At 49.6% G+C, this 6,358-nt stretch overlaps 1 long non-coding RNA gene across 1 annotated transcript in view; it reads right to left on the bottom strand.

Annotated features, from left to right (window-relative positions):
- The window catches only part of LOC132460072 (uncharacterized), a 63,185-nt gene extending 58,323 nt beyond the window's left edge, over positions 1-4,862 (bottom strand). Inside the window, exon 1 of the long non-coding RNA XR_009526335.1 lies at positions 4,821-4,862. This is a non-coding gene — a long non-coding RNA (uncharacterized LOC132460072). The remainder of the gene's footprint in view (positions 1-4,820) is intronic.
- Between the last annotated feature and the right edge of the window lie 1,496 nt (positions 4,863-6,358).

The following is a 6,358-nucleotide window of genomic DNA, read 5'->3' as shown; positions in this document are numbered from 1 at the left end:
GCCTCAATGACGGACACTTCCTCTACAGTTCCCCCTCACCCCCCCTTCGCTTATCATTGTTGCCGATTCGTTACACTGGTCCAAAATGACTCCCCGAATGACAGCCCTTGCATATTAAGCAGACAACTAGACAAGAGGGAAACACCAGTTGAGGAAAGAGAGAGCGAGAGAGCGAGAGAGAGAGAGAGAGAGAGACCCGTGCAACAACACAGTCCAGGGCAACGCGGAGCTCATAATGTGTACAAATGGGAATGCCGGCTGATTGATAGCATATTAAAGCCAACAGCGTGCCGCTGTTCACCCCGCTCCACATTCAGACAAGGTGGATGGAGACAGAGACAGAAAAGTATCTCCGACATAAGACTACATCAGCAGCCTATTCAGCATAACTGCATATAAAGTGTGTGGCATCGCTTTCCTTCGACGGGTGTCGCTGGGAAGCAATGTCGTCAAGTGGGAGGGAGGGATGGAAGGACGGAGACGGAGAGCAGGGAGAGATACCGCATGGCTACGGGCGTGCAATCAGCTGAGGATTCAGACGCCTCACCCAGTTTGTACAGTTCCCTAATCAGAAAGCGCAGGGAAGGAAAAACAACGCCACTGGCACATCAGGCAGAAAAGATTCAAAACATTTTCATTAGCGAGCGGGAAAAGTTCCTCGCTTTAATGGGGAAATATTGCTTCTCTTTGCACAAAAGGTGCTGCTAAACAGGGAGGGAGAGCGATGTCTCCATCGCCTGTTTCAACGTCGCTCCGTATTACGTTATTTATTTTTAATTTTTTTTCTAGGTTGTACTTCTCACCATTTCCTCTATCAGTGGACATGAAGGAAAATAAATCTGCTATACTGTGCAGTTTTACTTTCTTTTTGATACGTTTTTGTTCTGTCCTGTGATAGTCGCTCAGCTATTTGTTGACCTAAAAAATGTACAACTTAAAAGACACAGGGCTAACACAATTTGCAAGAGAACGTAATAGTTCCCATCATTAAAGTATTGTATTTGGTGTATATAAGTCAATATATGGTAAATCAAATATTACTGTCCTATATACTTATGACACTTGAAGTCAAATTGCAAAAATGTAAGTGTTAATAACTCCGGAATGGTGATAAATTGTGTGGATATGCAGTATATGGACAATATCTTATTGATTAAGGGGAATCTGTTAAGGTAGATCAGTCTGTTAAACATTGTGCTTATGCTTATGGGCATTTCACACAAAGTTATGAATCCAATCCACATAACTGACCCCAAATCCCTTTTATTTCAATCAGAGGGTTTTTATGGTGAATGGAAGTTTTCTCAGAGGAATTGTTTATCGCTTGAAATATTAACTACGACAGTCTGAGATTTTTCTCACTATTACGCTTTCCTCACATTTGAACGTTCAATATTAACTGAAATAATAGTTATCCATTCAATGCGTCCCGCTGAATGCTGAAGTGTTCTTGAGAAGCTTCCTAGTTTGTTAATTCACCGTTTATTTGCACTTTTTAAAACCCTGGGAGATTTACATATTCTGGAACATTGCACAAAAGAGCATATGGGTATTAAACACCTTGCTGAGGAAGAATTAGGATCATTTTTGGAAGGAGGATTACAGTCTGCTCTGAGGTGAGTCCCCTGCTCATCATCACATAGGGGCTGTAAACGGGAGGTTTGCGCGGTCTACTCATTTTGATTTAACTCTCCTGTGTACATTATTGTTTTTGGCTAGTACCAAGCATTGCATACTCCGCATTACACTCCAGCCTCTGACGTAAGGTCTGCAGAATACAGTGAACGCCAGAGGTGGATTATCCACCTTTCTGTCAATGTTGACAATAAATCAGGCACAAAGCACAACAGATAGTCACAATTTACTCATTCACAATTTGGCCGGCGCTTTTATTTCAAATGAACAGAATGATGCACGATTTCAATAATAATGAGCAGGTAAGGTCAGGCCTCTTGCTCAGGGATGCCCACATGAAGCAGCTGCTTTGATGTGAGCCTATACAGTCTGATACCCTAACCACGACCAGACCTATCCTTCAGTGGCAGCCATGCATGATGAGGCAGCGGCTGACTGTAGGCGTGCAGTCGGCCATATGCATACATAAAAACACGCACATTCCTGTAAATACAGATGGCTGTTCAGAAACTGTCTTCCTGGCGATGGTGGTATTGACTGTAGTCAGATGCTCCGCTGATTAAAAATTGATCCATTTGAAAAAATCTAATCAACGGAACAGGATTCTATTCATGCGTAGGGGAGGGGCTGGAAGGGTCCGGGACAGGGAGGCGTGTGTGTGGTGTGTGTGCGTGTTTGTTTGTTTGAGTGATGACGGTGATAGTGTGGTACTTGTGTGTTTGTGTGTGTGTTTGAGTGATGATGGTAATAGTGTGTGCATGTATGTATGTGTATGTGTGTGTGTGTGTGTCTGTGTTTCTGTGTCTCTGTGTGTGTGTGTGTGTGTGTGTGTGTGTTTTGCGGGGGCATGACACAGAGAGGTACATACCTGTTATTAACCCCAGCACCTCTATGCAGTTCCCCGCCCTCCCCAAAAACCCCTCCGACCCCCCTCACACACACTTGCACATACTCACACATCCACGCAGTGCCCTGGGACCAGACAGGGACCAGACGGCCCTGAATTATTCAGCAGTCTGCAAGAGGCCCTGGCCACTTGCCCTATTTATGCCTGCCGGTGGAGGCCAATGGCTCTAATGGCCACTCCAGAGGCGGTCCCAGCGGGCCGGAGGGGGGCTCCTAACGCCTGGCTATGGGGGGGGCGTAGCCATCAGTCCTTGGGGTCAGGCAGGGTAATGAGGCTGCACGGTCTAGCCGTCTCCCACCCTGCTCCGACGGGCCGAGGGGGCAGGGGCCTATATATTGGTATCAAAACAAATATATAATTATTTTCTTTAATTGTTTGTCTTTAAAAAAAATGCATAGCACTGTCGTTTTAAACTCCGGTCCAATTTGACCATCACCTGTGACACATGTATAGGATAGGAGACCATATCCAGGCCCCGCCTGCTCACTGAGGTCTGTACAGGCCTGAGTGGGAGGGGTCTTCACAGAGCGAGAGGTGGCAGAGCGTTAGCCCCGACAAGCACGACAGGAAATGTTCAAAAGAAAGTGCACCGAAGCCACCTCTGATTATGAGCACAGCCCCACGCTCATCATCATCATCATCATCATCCTCCTCCTCCTCATCACGCCCAAAAGATCCAAACAGCTTGAGGTAGCCCTCGAGTCAGCGCCACGGCAACCCACCACCACACACGCACTCAGTAATCAGGCCATCTCTCCCGGCGAGGCGGAGGGCCGGCCTAGCCATGGGGGAAGTGGGAGGGATCTCTCTCTCTCTCTCTCTCTCTCTCCTCTCTCTCTCTCTCTCTCTCTCTCTCTCTCTCTCCTCTCTCTCTCTCTCTCTCTCTCTCCTCTCTCTCTCTCTCTCTCTCTCTCTCTCTCTCTCTCTCTCTCTCTCCTCCCTCCCTCTCTCTCTCTCTCTCTCTCTCTCTCTCCCTCTCTCCCTCACTCTCTCTCTCCCCCTTTGTGATGGTTTTCATCCCCCCCGTCTCCCCAATGGATAGGGGAGGTAAAGGGAATGTTTTAGTGAAAGACTCAAAGAGAGAGAGAGAGATACAGCGAGAGCACGAGACAGAGAGAAGGAGAGAGAGGGAGGTAATCACGGAGAGACACCCACTCATCATTCACTAGGGGGGCCAACGCATGCTGGAGTCCAGGCCGACGGGTCGGAGGAGGTACTCCTATTAGGGTTGCGGCGGAGATTTATGCACTTCAAGGTTGATCTCCGTGGAGGGAGGATGTGTGCTCAATAAGTCTGATGAGGCCCGATGAGTTTAGCCTTCAGTGGGCACGATCTGCTCCGGCAGGCCGCCGCGGCCCGCACCCTCTCTCTGTCTCTCTCTCTCCATCTGTCATCTCCCCCCTCCCCTCATCCCTCTCTCTAGCTCCGCCCCCAGGCCTCCTCTCGTAGCCTGGAACCCACGCGTGTTACTGTTCAGGTCATCCTCCCTGCCGGGTTTGGCCCAATGGGAATTGACCAACACAAACGCAACACAAAACTAGAGGTACATTATTTGACTAAAAGGGACTTGAAAGAACTCTCTATGCACTCACTATCTCGGTGTAAACGTTGAGAATACACTAATGGTGTGGACCACATCGCCTCCATCATGAAGCACTCACCGGGCTTCTCTCTGGAAGCGTTTGTGGAGGAGGTCCAGGGAGCCTCACAGAGCCCACAGGACTGTCCACTTCACCCCACCCAGTAGCAGGGCCCCGGGGCCCCGGGGCTGATGGGCTCCACTTACCCTGGCTCGAGCACTGCAGCGCCTCCCGCAGAAGCCTGCACGGTAGCGAGGCCCCGAAGCAATGTTTAGCTAAACCTGCTGGCCTACGTAGGCAAGGGAGGCTCCCCAGAGGGCTGAACAATCAGACAATTTCAAGATCATGAGGCATTAAACCAATCCCGGCAGGGTACACTAATTAAACAGCCGAGCCCGGCCCAGCCAGCCAATCCCCACAGAGCAATTAAATCCATCCCCTCTAAAACACTGTGGAACCTGTCTGGGGAAAAGCAGCGCAGAGAGAGACACACACCAGGAAGGGGAAGAGATGTAGCGAGGGAGGGAGGGAGGGAGGGAGGGAGGGAGGGAGGGAGGGAGGGAGGGAAAGAAGGAGGGAGAAAAATAAAATGTATCTGGAGCGAAAAAGGGAAAGATCTCTTGTTTTTTTCCTTCTAGTTAGTTATTAGGATTAGGATTCACAACACCCCCCCACCACACACCCACACACACACACACACACACACACACACACACACATACACACACACACACACACACACACACACACACACACACACTCACACACACACACACTCCCCACCATGAGCAAGATGCGAGTCAGGGACATACATCGAGATGCACGTGTAACGTAAAAACACATACATAAAGAGCATTATTGTGAAACGCTTGCGTGTTTAATTGAGATCAGAGGGGTTCCTGAGAGCACCCTGAGAGGCGAGGATAGAGAATAAAAGCAAACACAGGTTGAGGCCGCTGAAGGTGCCTCCAAGAGAGAAAAAAACATCACAATCAATACTCCAAACGCCCTCGTCCAGGGAAACAAATGAACAGGTGACAACACAGCGGCGTGAGCAGAGGTGACATCACAGCGAGCATTCAGGGGGGCGCAACGGAAACCAAACCGACAGGCAGAGAGAGAGAGAGAGAGAGAGAGAGAGAGAGAGAGAGAGAGAGAGAGAGAGAGAGAGAGAGAGAGAGAGAGAGAGAGAGAGAGAGAGAGAGAGAGAGAGAGAGCAGAGAGAGAGAGAGAGAGAGAGGTAAGGTGATCTATGTGATGATACGATCCTCACGCCAGCAGTAGCCAATTAGAGTGTGCGTGTAAACATATAGGAAGAAGGGGGAGGAGAAAGGACAAAACAAGGGATAACGGATGAGGCTGAAGCGACTTGTTTTCCTGGACCATCGCAACGAATGAAATGCTGCCCCAAAGGAGTCTAGGGGCGGACAGACACTGACATTGGACATCCAACCCGTCCAAGAAAATAGGGGGATTTCGGACTGATGTTCGCCGAGGTATTGGTGGCCCTGAGGTGTGGACAGACAGACTGCCTCCTTCTGTCTCTCTCTCTCCCCCCCTCCCTCCACCAGGCAGGGCCGAGATGTAATAAATCAAGCAAGCCCCGGCTCCACGTCGGCGCGTTCCTGCTCCTCTCCATTAAAAATGATAAACTGTACCTCTTGAAGCCACTCGCTCGCTTTAGGGTCCCAAGTTTCCTGCAGAAGAAATGTGGCACAACGTGCAGCTCAGATTTATACCACAGCCCCCCCCCCTCCCCTCTTCCTCCTCCTCGTCCTCCTCCTCCATTCCATTGTTGGCCTTGAATAAGGGAGTAATTAACTGTATGGAGAGAGGCAGCTGCGTAGACAAGACCAGCTCCCAGAAACACATTCAAACACACACACACAGGCCGGATCGCTCCACACATCCTTTGGGCCATTCCTGACAAATAAGAGCACACCTTGGTAAAAAGCAAATGTCACATCTCGGTGCACGGATCAGACACCACGGGGCTCCAACTGCATTTATTTATTATATTTCTCATATGCCGGGCCGCTCGTGTCTCTCTCAGTTAAATGAGGACAAATGTCCATTACACATAGCTCGCCCAATCAGCCCCCGCTCCCGCGGCTGAGTAAACACACACATACACACACAGTAGTACTTAATAAGAGTGGCGAGGATCCCCCATGGAGCACCTGCAGAAGGGCAGCCAGAGATTGATCTGGGGAGCATGCACGGTTCCCGCTCGCTA

The sequence above is a fragment of the Gadus macrocephalus genome, chromosome 6, assembly GCF_031168955.1.
Source record: "Gadus macrocephalus chromosome 6, ASM3116895v1".
Lineage (NCBI taxonomy): Eukaryota > Metazoa > Chordata > Actinopteri > Gadiformes > Gadidae > Gadus > Gadus macrocephalus.
Note: the sequence above shows the minus strand (reverse complement) of the source record. Positions and strands in the feature narration are given on the sequence as shown.